The sequence below is a fragment of the Phodopus roborovskii genome, unplaced genomic scaffold, assembly GCF_943737965.1.
Source record: "Phodopus roborovskii unplaced genomic scaffold, PHOROB, whole genome shotgun sequence".
NCBI lineage: Eukaryota > Metazoa > Chordata > Mammalia > Rodentia > Cricetidae > Phodopus > Phodopus roborovskii.
In genome coordinates this window covers 14,489,295-14,510,764 of record NW_026126447.1, presented here as the reverse complement: position 1 = coordinate 14,510,764, position 21,470 = coordinate 14,489,295, and the positions used below count along the sequence as shown (strand labels likewise).

Below are 21,470 nucleotides of genomic sequence, written 5' to 3'. Positions count from 1 at the left end.
GGCATATCTGGATGCTGACATGTAGAAGATTGCCAAAAGATCTTACATATCACCATCCACAAAATGTAAGTCCAAATGGATCAAAGACCTCAACATAAATCTAGCCACTCTGAACCTCTTAGAAGAGAAAGTGGGAGGCACCCTTGAACAAATTAGTATAGAAGACTGCTTCAAGAGCATGACACCAGTTGTACAGACACTGAGATCAACAATTAATAAATAGGACCTCCTGAAACAGAGAAGCTTCTGTAAGGCAAAGGACAGCATCAATAAGTCAAAACGGCAGTCCACAGACTGGGAAAAGTTACTCACCAACCCCACATCTGACAAGGGCTGATTTTCAAATTATACAAAGAACTCAAGAATCTAGTCACCAAAACACCAAACAATCCAATTAAAAAGTGGGGTATAGAACTAAATAGAGAATTCTCAATAGAGAAATCTAAAGTGGCCTTTCATTTAATATTCATCAACATTTGTAATTTTTAGTATTCTTAATTATTTAGAATTTAATTCATGGTCATAATGCAACATAATCATGACACCTCTCTACACCTCTCAACCTCGTGTATTCACCAGGTTTGTGCTCCTCTTTTTATTCCTCTTCCCCCATCTTCTCTTACTCCTCTTCTTCTATCCATTTCCTCCTCTTCCTTCTTCCTGCTCATTCTTCTTCTACACTTGATAATATAGTAAGTCTAACTATGTGTCTATTGGTGTTGGGACAATTACTGGAGCATAAGAAAGCTACTAGTGGAAACACCCACAAACATTATCTCTCATCCAACAGCTCTCAACTTTCAATAGCTTTTTGGTGGAAATATGTGGAAATAAGATAGTATCTCAGCCTTCTTTGCTGTAATCTTTCCTGGCTTAATCTCATGCATGTCTATGTTGGAAATATTGATGTGATACACATGTATGGCAAACAATATTTCATGGCTTTCTTTCTACCAGACTCTAGATTATATTCACATCCTGTGTATTCCAATTCTTCTACCAGCTTCTACATTATTTTTGCATCCATTCTACCACATATTCTCTGGTATACGGTAAGGTGTGTGTGTGTGTGTGTGTGTGTGTGTGTGTGTGTGTGTGTGTCCCGTTTAGGGTTGGGCACTCAGTTCTTGATTTGGACAGCTTTGCATCTCTGTATTACCTGCTGACAACTGTGAAAAAGAACCTGTTCTGACCAAAGTTGAGAAATCTCAGGTCTACATGTATGTACATAAATATTTGACAAAATGATAATTTAGTAAAATGGGAAGAACACATTCTATCCCAAGGTCTATAGCATTAACTGTCATGGGTTTTTGGCCAAGATTGCAGAACCAGGCACAAAATTCCCCTCCTTGGATCAGCCTCCTTAAAAATAATGACTGTTGCTTTGAAAATCTCAAGGACCTCCCAGACTAATAACTCACAGAAAAGTAAGTGTCCTATTCCTTTCACTATGATATTCATTTAATAACCTTTAATAACCCATGTCTTTTAGGAAAAACACTGCTCACCAAGCTTCTGTAATTCTTTGCCTTTCTGGATCTAGCCATTGTGACGAGACTGAGGTAATAGATAATTCTGTTTATGAATTTCATTTCTCTGATAGCAAATTATGTAGTATATTTTTATACATAGCATTTACCCATTAATATTTTTTCTTGGCAATACAATTTTGGTGACATTGAAGTTATTAACAAGTTTCTAATACTACCTCAACTGTCCTGTGACATTAATGGGTAAAGACTTTCTGAGAAATCTGTGAGCAGAGAAAACTTTCAAATCCTATTACCCAACAGCCTCACCCAGGAGGAACAAGAAGCAAAAATTATGACCTTCATTGTCCAAGTGAAGTAACTAAATTAATGCCATCTTCTCCTGAATCTATTTCATATGTCTGCTCAAACAGTTCTCAGCTTTCCATCCCCCAATAGCCACATCCACTTTTACTTCTCATATCTTTAGTAAATTCTTTAAAATAAAGAAAATTGTCAGATTGCATAACATCTGAATCTATATATCTGGTTGCTTAGATTTCTATCAAGGTTGTGATTTTTGATTGACATACAGTACATGAATATTTTGAGGGAAATGTTTTTAATTAATGTATGTATTGTTTAATAACAAAATTAGGTTAATAGACATACTCATCACTGTAAATTCCTTTCATTCATGTAGAGTCATTAAATCATAATCAACTATTTATTTTACCATATACAATGTATATTGTTAACTACATTCACCATGCAGTAGCATAAAACAGAAGTTTCTGTATCTATGACACTGTGTCTGGACTCTTTTCAGCCTCTAGTAACCACTACTCTATTCTGTAAGTTAAAATTTTTTAAAAGACTGCAAAAGTAATATTGAAAGTATACCGCATGGATATAATCATCCTGTTGAGGCACAAGAAAGTAGTTGCAAATTCCTTGCTTTAGTTCTGACAATTTTGTGCAACATGAATTAGTGGCATTCTAGTTTGCTCTTGAAAAATGTTAGTGTAAGGGTACAGAGTATGTGCATTGAACTCATTAGTTCTGTAAATGAATATAAAAGCAAGTGTGACCAAAGACTAACCCTGCAACAAGCCCAGCACAGCAAAAAGAATAAGAGTCGGTCCACTTCAGCATCCACACAAACATCCACCCCATCTATGATTTGCTGAAGTGCAAGAAGAGGCATGTCTTGCAGATCCAAAGTTGCAGGATCTCCATAACACAGAGCAACAACATGATATCCAAAAAAAAAAAAAAAAGCCCCAATTAGGACCCACCATCAATAATGTAGCAGAAACAAGAAGCCTCGAACCAGACCAATGAACACTTGCGAGTAAAGATATATGGACTCACTGTGCCATATTACAATATTCATGATGAGACTTATGAGATTTTTAAAAAATTATTATTTTGTTGTTTTTCTTAAATTTTATTTTATTTTTGGTGGGGAATGGTTGCAAGGACAGAGAACAGACAAAGGGACAAGGGGATGAATGGGATTGAGATGCATGATGTGAAAACACAGATAATAAGAAAGTTTTAAAAGAAAGCAGTGTGCATTTTCCAAATATTTTGAAGTTATCATTTGAATTCTTGAGGCTGTATCCTTGCCATTGATAGATTTTGAGAATGGAGAAAAGTGGTATTGCAGGATCATTCAGCCAGCCTAGACCGGGGCTGAGACTGGAAACCCAAAGTCAAAAGCCATACTGTCCATCACATAAATGGTCTTGAAGAAACAACAAGGTGTTACTATTAAGTTATATAGGTTTTAAAAATTTTATATCAATTTCTGAAGGAAGGTATAGTTTACTGTCACAATATCAAGTTTCCATTTTCAATCCCTTCTCTAACTTGTCTCTTGTCTCCAGGGCTTGGCTTTCAGGAGGAAAATAAAAAACAACCTTTCAAAAAATTCTATTAGTATTATGTGGAGAAACATCTTTTTTTAGTCCCTAATATAAATTTTATAAAAGTTAAAATGAAACATGTCAGTATAGATTGACTAACAGTGACACATGTATTATTTTTGTGGGGGATGCTAATAAGAAGAGAAACTATCTATGCATGTGCAGGGGCAGAGGATGTATGATACCTTTTCTCATCTCTCTCAGTTCTACTGTGAATCTAAAACAGCCATGAAGAATAAAGTCTTACGATAAAAGTCCTCCTTTGAATATTCAATGACTAGGTTGGAGCTTAAAATTAATCCTCATATGTATAAAATTTGCCCATTTAAGATTTACCCAGAATTTCAGAGGCTATACAGGTAAAGCATTATATTTTTGAAATTAATTTTTGTGTAGACAAATTTACCTTCCTTTCTCATTATTTCAGGTATTGAATTTCTTAATAATATTTTGTAAGAACTGGTTAATTATTAGATCCCCAACATTTTGTGTGTTTGAAAGCCACAGTCATTTCTGTCTTTTAGGGAATGAATTTTAGCATTATGGAAAAATTGAATGCTTTATTCTAATATAATCAAGAAATGTAGAGGACATTTTGCAATCTGTTATTGTTATAGTAAGTAACATGAAGCATTGAATACCTAAATTTTTTAGATTTTTTTTTGTTTTATGAAGCTTTTAAGTTTTTACAAGATATTTCTAATGTATACTCATCATTGTCATATGCTATTTGATTAAGAATAAGACTAAAATTCTTATTTTCAGAAATTTTGATATTTTTTGAGAGTTTAAGTGGTAGGCAAGAGATGTGTATAACAGTCTAGCAAGGTAGGGCCAGAGCCCACTACTGCATCATCTCCATGTCTTTTAGCAAGTTATTTGACATGCTCTAATTCAAGTTCCTCATCCTGATACTCTTTATATTGGCTATTGTCCTCCCCTAGTAAGAAATTCCTGGGGAAATTATAAGTTCTTAGACTCTATTATTTCAGTAATATGATAGCCAAATAGAGGAGCACACGTGTCTGTTTAGAGTGTGTGTTTGTGTGTGTGTGTCTTTATGTGTATATGTTTTTCTGCCAGCCAAGCTCATATATTTCTCTACACTTTTTTTAAACACCTTAACCTTGGTGTGAAATATATTTGTTTCTGCAATTAAAGTTTAAAAAAAAATACAAATAGGAACCAAGATTAGAACACATTCCAATAATATCAGATTAACTTGTGTAACTTACTTAGCCTCTTGCATTTAGTTTCTGGAAGACCTAGCACAAGCAATAACATCTTGTCAGTTTGAGAAGTTCTTGGCATAAAGCCAGGGATGGCCTCAAACTTGTCATTGTTCTTCTTTAGCCTATTAAGTGCTGGGGTTCCATTCAAAGACTGCTCTGGCCACTGTGACTTCATTGCAATTCTGACAGATTCCTCCATTGTTTATAAAAAAAGATTTTCTAACATAGTCATTAACCATCATGTTATTTGTTTTCTACTGTCCCCCATATCCAACCTTGATTTGCCTCTTGCTTTGATTTGATTCCATTTCTTCATGGAATTTTGGCATTTTACTTACCAAATTGTGAGCCTATTGTGTACAGTGCATAAGTGTAATTTCTTTACTTTGCTGATAATTTAGGTGGCCTAAGAGATACCTTCTGTTTTAATACTTATTTAAAGATAGCCTATGGAATTAATCCTTGCACCTTAATCCATATAGAAAATATCAGCCCTGGGAGTTAGAAGAAAAGGGACTCACTTTTATATTCAATATTTAATTAAGCAGAAAAAAACTGCAATTGTATATCATCATCGAAGCCCCATATCAGAGGTTGATTTATTCTGGACAATGCTAAGGATATAACATACTTTACCCTGAGATTTTGGCTTGCATAGGCCTTCAATTTATCACCTAACTTTGTATTTTTCATTTGATACAATTTTATGAGTGTAGTGAGATATTCACCCTGTCTGTATCTGTTGCACTGACCATGCCTAGTGGGGGTGTAGAGACAGGCATGGCCATGACCTAGTGGGGCTAGGCGTGGGGTACCAGACCCCAGCTTGCTCTCTTACTTCCTGGTCAGAGACAGAGAGCATCTGGAGGCATCCTTGAACTGGAACCTACAGTGGTCATCTCTTTCTGTTATACGTGATTTCTCCCCAAATAAACATCCGTCAGACTATCATTTCCCAGATTCTTATTTACCACACATCATATGAGCCTTTAAAATAAATACTTTTATTAGTTAAGTAATTATTTTTCCTAGCCTGTATACATTTCCCTCTCCCTCCTCTACTTCCAGTTATTCCAAAATTCCACCCTTCCCCAAACCCCATCCACTCCTTTCGCTTTCTTTTCAGAAAAGGTAAGCCTTCCATGTATATCAGCCAATCATGGGACATCATGCTGCAGTAAGACTAGGTACCTCCTCTTGTATTAAGGTTAGACAATGCAACCCAGTGAGAGAAAGGAACCCAAAAGCAGGTAAGAGAGTTAGAGACAGCCTCAATAATTAAAAATATTTATTCAGTATAAACTTCATATTGTTCTCTTTATAGGTGTTTTATCTGCCTGTATTTAAATGTAGCATGTGTATGCCTAGTGCTCTGGCGGGGGTGGGGGGCAGAAGAGGGCATCAGATTCCTTCGAACTTGAATGATAGCTAGTCTGAGATACCATTTGGGTGCTTGGAACTGAACCCAGGTCCTGCAAAGAACATTCAGTCTAGGAACAACTGAGTATCTCTCCATATGATTTCATTGGTTTAATGTAAGGATAAAGTCTCAGACCTGTGGTTTGTTTGTGTTAGTCTCCACAGATTAGAATAAAGTATGATTAACTCTCCAATGATGTTAGTTTAAGGCATTGAGGTCATCCTCTATATAGTTAGAGATCATGAATTGAAAATATTTGTATAGCAAGATTTAATACTTGTGTTCCTATATGAGAAAGAATGTCTCTACACAATTATGGAAAATCACTAATATAACCACATTTAGATGTAGGCAATTTAATCTAAGTTAGAGTTGAAACTACAGTTACAAATGAACATAGTGATTAAGACAGGATAGAGGCTTTGAAAAGGAAATATTAACTTGGAAAAAATTTCTTCTAATTTGTTTTTATAACATTTTATCTTAAGATGATAGGTGTATAGTTTTTGTATTTTGCAATCTCAATAAACCTCTTATTACACTTTAATGTGATGCAACAATTAATATATTACACATTTCATTTTTACAACTTTTACCCCCAGCCTAAACCATATTTACTGAAATACAACCAAATTTTAAAGTGCTTCTTTGAGGAAGGTTGTTACCTGACATATAGGCTTTACATATTGATATATAAAAATGCATAAGATACCAAGAGGCTTGAACTGACAGAAACACATCCACAGGAATTCAGGCCATGTGTAAAGTGCTATAGAAATTCTTAGAATAAATTTAACTCAGAGGTGCAAATATTACATCGTGATTATATTTATAGGTGTCAGTGCACTTCTGGGAATTAAATTCTGTACCCAGCCTAGTGCTCATGGGTCAGAAAAGTAGCACAGAATGTAGATTACTTTATTGTCTGTTCAGGGAGAAGTTGTTACATAATGAATGACCACAGTGCAATTACTGAGCCCAACCACTCCTACAGATTTGTGGCGTTTCTATTTGTAAATGAACATGTAGCCTCAAGGTTTTTCTGGTTAGTATTTTGATGGATATTGATGAAATTATTTCTAAAATAAAGGCTTTAATTTGGGTGATTAAAAAGGTTTCAATGATTACTTTCCTATCATTTTGCAACAGGTTAAACCATAAAACATAATTTCCCAAATTGATTTTTAAAAGTCTTTTGTAAACTGAAGAGTTTGTTAAAGGGAAATTCATATTCTATAAGCTATGTTTCTTTTTTTGAAAATTGATGGGAGATGTCATTCTGTAAGTATTTTCCTACTTTGCTGAAGAGTCTGCCAGACAAACTATGGCCTATGGGCTGAAGATGGAAGATTACAGAAGAACTTCGGGTGACTGACTAGGCAGTGAGTTGTCTCTGTCATTTCTAGAGTTTATATATTATCCTTTTGTGGTCTTTGAGGGAGTTGAAGACAAATAGTTATGGTTATAGTTTTCCCTAGTTAGGATTAAACGTGTTACATAGACTTTAGACATAAAGATAGGATAGATGATGGAATATTTTCTTCAAATCTTGCTAAATGTTAATAGACTAAATATTGTTAACTGTGATGAAATTATTTCTAAAGTAAAGGCTTTAATTTGGGTGATTAAAAAGGTTTCCATGATTACTTTCCTATCATTTTGTTACAGAAAATATGTGTAAGAAAATAGCATGGAGGGAGATTTTTCATATATAAATTACTTTCCATGAAGTACATTTTTTCCCTGAAAGTTAAAGACAATAACAAAAAAACCTACATATATTGAATGTAAGCATATCAAGCATTAGATAAAATTTTCAAAAAATAATGGGTTACTATCCTAAATCTCATCAAAGATGTTGAAATAAAGTTATTTAAAGAGATTCATAAATACTGTAATAAAAGAAATAACATATCCTAGATATGTAAAATAATTTATAAATGAGATTGGATGGTATAAAATATCAAATTCCAGAGGGTAATTGTGATACACAGACAGCAGTAAGTTTGATGCACATGCTCCCTTCTGGACTACTTCCTAGGGCTTCGTATTTTCCCTATTTCTTTTTGATTTAATCATATTAAACTTTTCTAAACCTCTACTACCTGAGCATTATTCTTTAATTTACTCCTTATAGTCCAAAGTAGTTAAGCCACTAACCTGATACTTTCCTCTAGGACCAAGAACATGACAAGGAGGCTAATGGGTAAATTGTATGACTAGCTGGTACAGTGTTATGGTGCTATTCCCCTGTAAATGTAAAATATGGAAACATATCCTTTAATTAACTCTGTGACCAAGCCACAATTTTTCTTACCTATCTTTGTCCTTATCAACTCCAAGAATCTGATACTCTCTACACATACCTTATCACTGTCTTATTTTCTTTGAAAATTCTAGGATACAGACTATGCCCACTATACCAGCTAGTTGTATAATTTGTCTATTTGCTCACTTCAAATCACTTGTCCTCTTTTTCCTTAAAAAATTACAGCTAGCTGCAATTACCCTTCTGTATTTCTTGCTTTCCCTGTTACTATGACAAAATATCTGACAGAAAGTCACTCAATGGAGGAAAAAGTACATCTTACAATTTGAGAGGTTCAGTCTATAAAGTTGGGGAGGAATGGTAGTAGAAGGCTGTTTGTTGGCATCTCAATGAAACAGAAAATAGAGAAAGGTACTAAGGCTAGGTTCATCAGTTTTTCCCTGTCCATACATCCCATGTCCAAGATGTACAGGTCAATTTCTCTGAGCTTATGCAATGTTAGTAGCTGGGAAAACTAGAAACCATGTGCTGTCATGGCTGATAACTCCATGATCAGTGGTGTTACTTTGGTTGTTTTAAAGGCATTCTTTATTGATTTAATATTTATGTGCAAGAATATTTCTAGATGGGCATACTCTTGGAATTATATGGATACAGATTTAATACCTTCTGTTAAGCAGACATTTTCCTTCCAATTATCTGCTTAGTAGGTACTTTCCTAGTTTCTTTGTGAGGTTTCTGTGATTATGCAAAACCCTGTGCATTCTTTTCCATGATCCAATGTTTTTTCAGTACAGTGTTTTTACAAATGACAAAATCTCACAATGTATAGTTTAGAAGAACAAGAACCTTTCTGGGGTTTGTATTTTTCCAGTTTAGTTCAACTTTGGGAAATCCTTAAATTCAAAGATTAATAAGTGTCTACCAATATGAGATGGGCTTAAAGCATTTAATATTTTATTCCCATTTTTAAACCATTTCCTATCTCTTTTGGGTCCTGTGATCTCTCACAGGACACATGATTAAAATCTAAAAGCCCCTTTAGATGGATAGGGCTTTTACTCTCTCGTTAGAAGGTTATGATTTTATTTTCACCTAAAGTTGTAACTCTGAAGTCCATCACTTTTTATGGCTTGCCTTTATTTCTTAACAGCTTTGCTAACTCACCTCAATTGTCGTATCCTTCTCACCACTCCCCAGCACTTGGAAATCTCCACATTCAAAACTGTTCATCACAATCCTCACAGATGTGAGGCACATCTATAAAGTGTACTGTTCTCAAGGTGAAGACCAGCATCTTCATGTCCCTTTCAACTGTTTCTAACAAATGAAGCAATGACAGGTCTCTAAGTGCTGTATTACCCCAAGACAAAGAACTCACTATTTCTATGTGTAACCCTTAAATACAGTAATATTATCCATTAAAACAAGACTAAACAGCCAATAGAAAATCAAAAAAAGATTACTAAATGGTATGACACTTGCAACCCTCAATTAAAAACTAAAACCTAAATTTCTTTGGTCTCAAATTCACCCAAAGTCCTTGCTTTTTGTCATTGCTGTGGAAATAATTAACAAGAAGCAACATAAAGAAAAATTCAAATTTATTATTTTGACCTATTGAGGGGTGGCTTTCAGCTGGGCCAGTGGGAACTTGGATACATATATGTGCACCACTAAAACACAGACTATTTACCTAGTTAGGGATACTAGTGGATGGATGGTACCACCTCTCATTCAGGATGGATCTTCCCTTCATGGTTAAACCTCTCTAGAAATAGCTTCTCTGAAAATAGCTGTATTTGAATCTTTGTAAAATGAGCATTGACTGTGCAAAATCTTCCTTCTCAATATTCTACCATCTCATACATTTCACTTACATGATGATTCTCTTGTATGCATATGAAGCCAATTTCATAACCTAGCTCATCCAGTCTTCACATGAGGTTTTAATCCTGGCTTTATTGTAACTTCTTTTGCCTTGTTATGTTGATATTTCTTAGATGGCTACTCATTTATGAAAGGAAAAATTGGATGAGTTGGTCTGGGAAGCAGTAGAGGTAGGGGTGCTGGGAGGAATGGAGAAAGCAAAAAACTGTTGTTACAATGTATTATATAACAAATTAATAATAATAATATTAATAATAATAAATAGACCAACATTTCCCTAATTACAAGAGGAGGTTTAAGCTAAGAGGTTGCAGGGTTCTGGCTAGATATTACAGAATGTGAGTTATGAAATTTTTTCTCATAATATCTTTCTTACATGACATGAAGGAAGAGGTTGTACCTGAACTTCTATAATAAGACACATTATGCAGTCGCAGTTGAAGGTCTAATGACCTTAGTCTTCCTCGCCACTACTTCAGAGACTCCCAATTATCCATATGTTTGAAAGAAGGACAATAACACGCCTTAGGCTTCTCACCAGACATGAAAATCATGACAACTGAATAATTTGATTTCATCCTAGATTCTGTACTATAGTTTATCCTGGATAATTGCAAGCAGTAGGATAATTTCAAAATTAGAGACAGAGGTGAATTTTAATATGTCTTTACCTCTAACCCTGATTTATTTCATGTAGATCTGATCCTTCTGCTAATAAAAGATATAACTGAGCATTTAAGCTTTATCTGTTTTGAAACATTTTTGTTCTTTCCTCGTATCACCATCTGTGGTGAAATTTGTCTATCTGTATGGTTAGCTAGTGAGAAGTTCTATCCTCTTATCTTCAGAAAAGCTTTATTGTACTAGCAAGATATCATCACAACCATCTTCTGACAAAATCTCCATCATTTAATCTTTCTCTGCATCCCACTGAAAAGACAGTTAAAGCATCCAAACAAATCCCCCAACCATTTTTTACATAGTTCCCCCTTGCAAATGCAGATGTTGTTGTCATTATTGTAGACTTCTATCTACTCAGAAAAACTGTACAAACTGGATATTCCATTATCATTTTCAAGACTCAATGAATGTAAACTTTTGACTTTTGCAAAATTATATGATGTCTCACAAGTTTTGCCTCTCATAACATTCTATTCTCAGGCTACACAAAAGATTAGACAATCATCTGTTAGGTATGCTTTGGGGATAGTTCATGGTTTTATTATTTGTGGAAACCATAGTCTTTATGGAAACTACCATGAATAAAAATTACAAATGTATTTGATTTCTCAGAGCTGTATTTGTCTCTTTAATTTTGACTCTCATACGTAAAATAACTATTTGATAAATGTGCTCACATCATGTATCCTAAAAATGTTCAGATGTGATTCTAGGCACAAAAGTTTTTAAACGTTTTCTAACAGCAAATCCACTAAATGAAGAACATAAAAATCAGGTGTTAGTGTGAAATGTACTATTTACATTATTCTAAAAGTCATGTAGTCAAACTCCCTTCTAAATATTTATGGTTATTCCCCTAGACTATTGCAAGTTGGGTCAGAGAAACTTCTTTCCATAGCGGTAAATAGTTACTCCAGAGATAAATAACAATAGGTCAACGTGCTAAGAGTAAGTGACTTCTAACTATTCAATGACAAATGGAAAATTTTAAAAGGACAAAAGGATTTTAAAAGACAGAATATGGGAAAGAAAGCCAGGAAATGTTGTGTTAAAGATGTGATAGAACTGTTGAAATCATGGGAGCATAATGGTATGTCTGTCTGCCCAAGATCTACAGACAATGAAAGTACTTGGAAACCAAAAAATACTTAATGAGACCACATTAGTCTGGAAGGAATCCACAGCTTTTCATTTTCTGTGGAAACAAAACTAGAAATCCTTTTCCCCATTAACTTGTCCTAGAACTTAAATTTTGGAGTCAAAGCATTTTTTTATTTAATTTATTATTTTACATGTCTATCCCAATTCCCTCTCCCTCCCTCCTTCACTTCTTCCCTCCCTTTTACCCTCTCTGCCCTCTCACCTGCACTCTAACCACCCTCCCCTCCCATCCCCCCACCCCAATTCCATATGTAGGAGAATGCCATCCAGTTGGGGTCATGTGAAGTAGGGACTAGGGCTTCTCTCCTGTCTCTAGATTAAGGCAGTTATCCCTCTATGGGGGATGTGTTCGCAAGGAACTTTTGTGCTCCAGGGATACATCCTGGTTCCACTGTCTGAGATCCCTTAGACTGCTCAGTCCTTCTGGCTGAGACCCATTTTCAGGGGGGCCTGAGTCAGTCCCATGCTGGCTTTCCAGCTATCAGTCTGGTGGCCCGTTAGCTCCTCCTTGTTCAGTTAAGCTGTCTCTATGTGTTTCTGCCGCCTGGTCTTTTCCTCTCCATCTGCATCTGGGTTCTTCTTTGACTCAGTGTTTATGTATGGGTGTTTGCTCCTGTTTCCAACAGGCATTAGTTGAGGGCTCCATGGATAAGTTACTTGCTCATCTCACTCTCCAGTAAGGGCATTTATGGTAGCCTTTCCACGGTTGCTCAAATTGTTAATTGGCAGCAGTCTTGTAGTTTTCTAGACCTTTCTTTGTGTTCAATTTTATCTTCAAACCAATATTGACTCTCTCTTTTATTCTCTCTCTCTCTCTCTCTCTCTCTCTCTCTCTCTCTCTCTCTCTCTCTGGCTGATCTGTCAGTCTAGATGTACTCTGGTGATATCTAGATGGCCACTTGATCCCCGCAACACAAATATAACCTCTGAGTTTTACATCATCACTTAATAAATAAGGGAGAAACTCAATTTCTTGCCTGTCAGTGTGGGTGGGAACATGTTATTTCCATATTAAACAAAAGGTGTATTTCTTGTAAATATCAAATCCAAAACCTAAAATAAGGCTTTAATTGAGATTCTTATGGGGCTCCTCTCCAAGAAGACTTGGAAGGTAAGCATAAACCAGACTTCTGCATCTCATGGACATTAATGTGTGCTTATTATTTTAGTAGCATACATGTCATATATACTTCACTATCGTGTGTGTTTGTGTGTGTGTGTGTGTGTGTGTGTCCTTCAGTAACTCAAGCAAGTAGATTTCCTCAATTGTCTTGCTCTTGACATGACACTGAATGTCAAGAGGACATTCTTGTGATAATACAGAGTTACTGTGTTTGTATTTCCTAAAGCATCTCATATCTATGTTTTCATTGAAAATATTAATGCAACAAATTGTAAAGCTTCCTTGATTAACACTGCTTTCCTCTACTACTAATAACATTTCTAATGCCTTGCAATCCTCATTGTCTCATTTAAGTCACAAATTGTGGGTAAACTACTATGTTAAACAATTAACAGTAACTGCTTTATGAGAGAGTAAAAAACCCTCCGATTCTCCTTTCACATCTTCTTCTGAAGAAAGTCCTTTAAGACCACCAACAACATGAAAGCTAGCACACCTCTGTAAAGTATATTGACAGCTTCACCACCAATAGTGTTGATGGATATACTCTACCTGCCCTCTATAAACTAAGGATAGTTCTGTAATTTCTACACTTGCTCATTTCTTACCATTTGCATTGCCCCAATTACATTTTAGTCAGGCTTCTACCCTCTGTCTAATCATTGTGTTTTTGTTTTCAAATCTTAGAAAACATGAATTTCAGAATTCACTCCTCTGAACAGAATATCCTGCTAATTAATAAAACAAAAAACCTCGGAGATCATTACTAGTCCGAATGCTCTAATGGTGCTGAATACCCATTTTACCTGGCTTGTTCATTTGTTCATCCAGCTCTATCTTTTGGCTTCACTTTGAAAATTAATCACATTTCTAAGATCAGGAAGGGCTACCTAGTCTTCTTGAGTAGTCTGTTTTTGTTATTATTTTATTATTATGTGTCCCCCTCTGAATCAATTTAGCTACTTTTCAGTATGGATTTGACATCTGTAGGTTTTATTTACACTCGACACATGGCAGATTTTTTTTTTTTTTTTTTGGTTTTCATAGATGATTTTAAATTAGATTTTATTGCTAAAAAGTTCTTAAATTTGTCTTCTATTATTTGGTTTTGAACTGTATGTCAGATGTATTCTAAAATTACAAATATTACCTCTTTCTATTTGTGCCTGTAATCTTACACCTTTTACACATTTGCCTCCCTCTTAAAATACCTTAACAAAGTTAACCCACAAAAACCCACATACAATTTCTTACTGTTGCTGTCATGTCTTGTTCATCTGATGCTTCTTCCTTAATATCTTGCCTTCCTTCATGCAACTCCTTTTTACCAGAAATTGACTATGACATGAAACAAGTTTCCATCTGCTATCCTCTAGTAGTTGTATTATCATACTCTGACTGTGGTCTTCAAAAAACTCAATATCACAGGAATATTTATGCAAGTGGATGAAAAATAACAATAGTTTTCTAATTATTCCTATTGTTGCAATGTGTAGGTCAAAACCATGTTTACACTTACACAGTTCATGGATTATATTTCCGTTGACTAAGTAAGTTATAGTGCCTATCATCAAATGAATATATAAATATAACATCAACTAATGTCCTGAGAGAAGGGAAGCCAAAAAAAAACTGATGAATTGCATTAATGATTATTATAATTTTCATCCAAATATTTATAACTCCAATTAATTTTATCTGTCTCTCTCTATAAGTCAACACCATACACTCTCATCATTTCCCTTAAAGGAAAAGGTAACCCATATAACCATTGTACCTCCAGCAACACTAGAATCAGCTAGAGGAATCTAAAAAATTATTTGACATTTGAAGAAGAATAACTCAACAAAAGAACTCATGGTTCTACACTGTATTTCTTGTCTTGAAAAGAGGATTCAGGCTTAAACTAAAGCAGCAATCTAAAACTACATGATACTAAGCTAGGGTACATAAAACTATTTTGGTGAGAATTGTAGAATAACAGAATGATCCATTCTTGTATGTCAGAAACTGATACCTAAATCCTTGGCCTGTTTATATACAAGAACCACATATTACATCACACAAAACATTTTATCAAATTCTTAATAGTCTTTCACTTAATTAAAAAAACATCCTAACAAAAATAATTGATGTCATAAAATTATATTAAGCAAGAAGTTAGTGACAACATAGACTTAAATATCAGTTTTCAACATATTTGAATTCAGACACTCTAGGTAAAGATCTTCTCCTTTCAGTAGCATGGGTTTTAGGGTTATATTTGTCTTGTAAATGAACTCCAAACAGCAGGCATAAAATTTACTTTCAACTGTATTTTACAAAGTCAATGATTATCATAGTGCCTGTGGCAGGGCAACAAAATATTATTAAAGCATGACTCTCCACCAAGCTCTCCCTGAATGGAATGATGTGCTCAGCTGGGGAACCTACTGCATCCTATTCACATTCATAGCTACTGTTTCTGAACTAGCATGATATTTTCAGGGGTCGCTTCATTTTACCTGGCCAACTAGCTGCATTTTCCCCTTAAATTATATGCTCAGTAATCCAAAAGCAAACGTCATTTTTGTCCTTTGAATATTTTCAGTAGACCTTGCTGTGCACAGAAGATATTTTCCTCTGCTTTTTTTAGGACAGGCTATATCATTATAGACTTCTAACTTGAGAACTGATTGCCCACCACGTCTGAAATAGATACATTCACTCTGATTTGTTTGCAGTGTATTAATGGTGTGATTATAATTCTTCAATCTTCTGGAGTTCAAACAAATTCCATTTTTGTCTTTCATACACAGCAACAGGAAGACGTAGTTTGGAGTTATGTTTTACAGCATTCTGTCAACTTAATTTAGTTACATCAACTCTTTAAATGTAATTTACTTATCTTTAAATAGGAATATTAAAATATACTTATTTTCCTGGATTCTATGAATCTTCTTGTGAAAAGTTAAGTTTTACAACCTATAAATAATAAGTTGCTCAAGAAACATTTTTATGACATATATATGTGTATATATATATATATATATATGCATATGCATATGTTGTCAAGATAAATGTTGCCAATTATTAACAACATCTTAAATTTAGTCAGTTCTTTCATTCCAGAAAGTATGCAGAGATCTAATTATTATTCAGTTTGTCCATTTCAGTTTAACTGCACTGTAGTTGATTGGAAACTGGTAATTATAGACCACATTTGTCAAACTGTGACATTATTACAGCAGGTATGGTTGAAGCTCAGTGCATTTCTTTTCCTTAGTTTTTTTATAGAAACAAATAATTCTCAAAACCTATCTTAACATATTTGCTAATATATATTGAGAAACAGCTTTATTACAATTCTCTCATGTGTGTTTAAAGACAATTTTATTAGAACATCAGTAATGTTTTTGCTTTGATCTTAACCACATTTGAGAGTAAGTGAAGCTTCTGAATAGTAGTAGTATAAACCATTACTCAGGTTGCTAAAGAGATTGTATAATGGAAATGTATTCAAACTGTATTGTGCTTTTCTTCCTTGCTCTATCAAGTACATCTCCATTTGTGATCATGCCTTTTGGTTGCTAGCTCCTTCTTCCTTTTCACTTCCTTTGCCATCACAATGTAAAGCAAGAACCATTATAAGGAGTATTCTGATGTAGAGGAAGTCTACACCCTAGGAAATCATCTTTCCCTAGGGAATCCTTTTTGTACACTTATTTTTCCTTATCCTGATTCTCTATTTCCTAAGTATCAGCAAAAAATCACATACATAAAAATAATATCCAGATTAGGAACTAATATTACTGGGGTTGTATTATCAGTGCAATATATGATCATACTTTCTACTATCTTCCAATATATGATCATATGGGATTTTCATTCAAGATGTATTATCAAGTACATTAAATGGCTCAGAATAAGAGACAAACTGTAATACACCAAGAGTGTCTAGCTCAATAAATTTTCTTTATCTATATTTAAATCCTGACATTAACTTCTTTTTATTTTTGTTTATTTAATTATTTAATTTAATTTATTTTTTTTACATGTCCATTCCAATTTCTTCTCCTTCCCTTCCTCCCTTCCTCCCTTTTACCCTCTCTGCTCCCTCACATGCACCCTGACCACCCTCCCCTCCTGTCCCCCTACCCCAGTTCCACATGTAGGGCAATGCCATCCAGGTGGGGTCATGTAGATCTGCCAGGTCATTTGAAGTAGGGAATAGGACTTCTCTCCTGTCTCTAGGTTAAGGCAGTATCCCTCCATGGCAGATGTGTTCGCAAAGTCCTTTTGTGCACCAGGGATACATCCTGGCTCCACTGTCTGAGATCCCTTAGACTGCTCAGACCTTCTGGCTGAGACCCATATTCATGGGGCCTGAGTCAATCCCATGCTGGATTCCCAGCTATCCCTCTGGGTGCCCGTTAGCTCCTCCTTGTTCAGGTCATCTGTCTCTATGTGTTTCTGCAACCTGGTCTTGTCCTCTCTGTCTATATCTGGATTCTAGTTTGACTCAGTGTTTAGGTATGGGTGTTTGCTTATGTTTCCAACAGTTATTAGATGAGGGCTCCATGGATAAGTTAGTTTTTGGTCTCACTATCAGGGAAGGGAATTTATGGTAGTCTTTCCACGGTTGCTCAAATTGTTAGTTGCCGGCAGTCTTGTAGATCTCTAAACCTTAAGGGGAAGTGGGGGGGCATTGAATAGAGAGAGAAATAGGAGAAAGAGAGGGGGAGGAGAGGAAAGTAGGTGTGACTAGGAAGATTGAGTCAGGGTAGGAATAGAAGACAGAAGAGAGAGAGAAAGTGAGCAAGAGTGAGAGAGAGTAAGAGAGAGTGAGAGACAGAGAGAGAACATAAAAGAGGGAGCCATTATTGGTTTGAAGAGAAAACTGGTTATCTTCTTTAACCAATAAAACCAATGGTATGGCATAAGTATGGGAGAGTTACATATACATATTAGATTCTAGATAGAAGAGGACATAACACATTTTGTGGGAAGCATAAACCCTGGACAGCTGTTATTACTTTTAGTACAATTGCTAGTGGATAAGCTATTAAGCCACAAGCAGATATAATAGATTGTTTCTCAGCAGTGTTTTTGTTCAGTTAGAATTTTCCTATGTGTGGAAACTTGTTCATCTTGCCTTGTTGCAGCATCTATGCGTGTGAGCTTACATGCCCTAGTTTTTTTTTTTTTTTTGGTTTCAAATGCATGACTCATAATCTGATATTTTTTCAGCATCACTTCTGCAACTGTTATTTACTGTGTCAACTCAACAAATCAAGTGACACCTACATAGTTCACAGCATTTTCTTTTGCACTGAATTTATTTGGAAGAGAAGAAATGAGAAAAATATATTATCAATCAACTCTGAATTCATAGAGCAGGTTTATTTTGTTTTTTAAAATGCAATAAATTAATGTGTTTCACAATGAAGTAGAATGACTACCCAAACTCGTCTAATTCTTTCAGCAAAACAAGCATACAAACAAAAACCCAATATATATATATATATTCTTATATGACTAACCACAAGAATTTAATTCCAAGTTTTTCATGAGAGAACTAATCCCTGGGTCCATATTTTGGTGACAAAGGAATTCAATCAGAGTAGGTTCTAATGACTTGCTCAAAGTGACACATTCCAAAGGGAATGAAGTTTGTGTGCTTGAATCCAAATAGTGTAAAGTATATATCTAATTTTTAATAACATTCAATGTGACTACATGGGACTTTAATCTAAGAAGCATCATCAGATACATTAAATTGTTCAGAGTAAGAGATGAACTGTAAGTTGCTTCCGTGTCCTAGTGTAGCTACTCACATTTTGTGCATGGTCACTCTGCAAAGATACCTGAGGAAACCCAGACCTAAGGCCAACCAGTGGAGGAGGAAGCGGTGGAGACCTTTTCCTTTCAGGCAGAAATTGCCTTATTTATGTTCTTAATCATCAACACTTCCTATTCAGATGCTCTGGACAAGATCAGCTATGAAAGTCTGGCAGACCCTAGTAAACTAGACTCTGGGAAGGAGCTGCACATTAATATTTTTCCCAACACATAAGATCTAACCCTTACTCTATGGATAATGGAATTGGAATGACCAAGGCTGACTTGATAAATAACCTGGGTAACATTGCTAAGTCTGGCACCAAAGCCTTCATAAATGCAGTGCAGGCTGGTGCAGATTATCTCTAAGATTAGCCAGTTTGGTGTTGGTTTTTACTTTGCATATTTGATTGCTGAGAAAGTAACTATCATAACCAGACACAATGATGACTAGCAGCATTCATGGGAGTCATCAGCTAGGGGCTCAATCACAGCGAAGACTGACATGGCTAAACCAATGGATGGTGAAACAAAGGTTATCTTACACCTGAAAGAACACCAAACTGAGTGAATATTTGGAAGACTGAAATAAAGGAAATTATGAAGAAACATTCTCAGTTTATCGGCTATCCCACTAGTCTCTTCATGGAAAAGAATGAGATAAGGAAGTCAGTGATGATGAAGCTGAAGAAGAAGATAAAGAGGAAGAGAAGGAAAATAAAGAAAAGGAGTCTGGTAACAAGCCAGAAATAGGAGATGTCAGTTCTGATGAAGCAGAATAAGAAAAGAAGGAACTATGATGACATGAAGAAGAAGATAAAGATAAAGAAAAGTACATTGACCCGGAAAAAAAAAAAAAAAGCTTATTTCGACAAGAAATCCTGATATCGTGATGACAGTACTAATGAAGAACATTGAGAGTTCTACAAGAGCCTAACCAACAATTGGGAAGAACATTTGGTCATACACTTAAAGAACCTTTCTGTTGAAGGACAATTGAAATCCTGGGACCTTCTCTTTGTCCCAAGACTTGCTCCTTTTGACATGTTTGAAAACATAGAGAAAAAAAAAGAAAAAAAAAAAAAACCAACATTAAGCTGTATGTGCCTAGAGTTTTTCATCATGGATAACTGTGTGGAGTTAATCCCTGAATATCTGAATTTCTGAATTTCATTAGAGGAGTGGTAGATTCTGAGTATCTTCCTTTAATATTTCAAGTGAAATGCTGCATCAAAGAAAAATTTTATCAGAATTTGGTCAAGAATGCTTAGAACTGCTTACTAAACTGGCAGAAGACAAAGAGAACTACAAAAAGTTTTATAAACATTTCTCAAGAAAGATAAATCTTGGAATTCATGAAGACTCTCAAAATCAGAAGAAGTTTTTGGGGCTGTTGTGATACTACACATCTGCTTCTGAAGTGAGATGTTTTCTCTCATGGACTATTGCTTGAGAATTAAAGAAAATCAGAAGCACATCTACTTCATCACAGGTGAGACCAAGGGCAAGTTTCTTACTTGGCCTTTGCGGAGTGTCTCCGAAAGCATGGCTTGGAAGTAATCTATTTGATTGAGCCCATTGATGAGTGCTGTGTGCAACAGCTGAAGGAGTTGGAAGGCAATACCTTGGTGTCTGTTACCAAAGAAAGACTGGAACTTCCAGACGATGAAGAGGAGAAAAAGAAACAGGAAGAGAAAAAGACAAAATTTTAATACCTCTGCAAAATTATGAAATATATTTTGAAGAAAAAGTTTGAGAAGGTGGTTATATTAAACTTATTGTTGACATTCCCACAGTGTATAGTCCCAAGCACAAATGGGTGGACAGCAAACATGGAGAAAATCATGAAAGCTCAAGCCCTCAGAGACAACCCAATAATGGCTTACATGGCAGTAAAGAAACACCTGGAGATAAACCCTGACCACTCCATTATTGAAACCATATGGCAAAAGGCAGAGGCTGACAAGAAGGACAAGTCTGTGAAGGATCTGGTGATCTTGCTATATAAAACTGCACTACTGTGCTCTAGTTTCAGTCTGGTGGATCCCCAGACACATGCTAATAGGATCTACATGATAATCAAGCTTGGACTTGGTACTGATGAAGATGATCCTACTGTGGATGATACCAGTGCTGCTGTTACTAAAGAAATGCCACCCCTGGAAAGAGATGATGACATATCACTCAGGGAAGAAATAGACTGAACTTCACCAGAGCAATCTGTTTGATGCTTACTTTCATTCCTTCTGAAATATATTATTGAGGATTTTCATTAACATTTAAAACATCTGTGTGGCATGAAAACTAAGGGGAAGATAAAAATTCTTTCTACTTGTGATATTGTGATATTTATGGGTTTGATTTAACAGATTCTAGGACATTTGTTGTAAGATGCAACCTATTAATTTTCTCGTCTGAAGTGTTTAGCTGTTGAACCGTTTAGCTGTTTAGCTTAGTAGACAAATAATTTT

At 35.3% G+C, this 21,470-nt stretch overlaps 1 pseudogene; it reads left to right on the top strand.

Annotated features, from left to right (window-relative positions):
* Positions 1–13,137: 13,137 nt before the first annotated feature.
* On the top strand, positions 13,138–21,203 carry LOC127224789 (heat shock protein HSP 90-alpha-like; annotated as a pseudogene).
* The last annotated feature ends 267 nt before the right edge of the window (positions 21,204–21,470 follow it).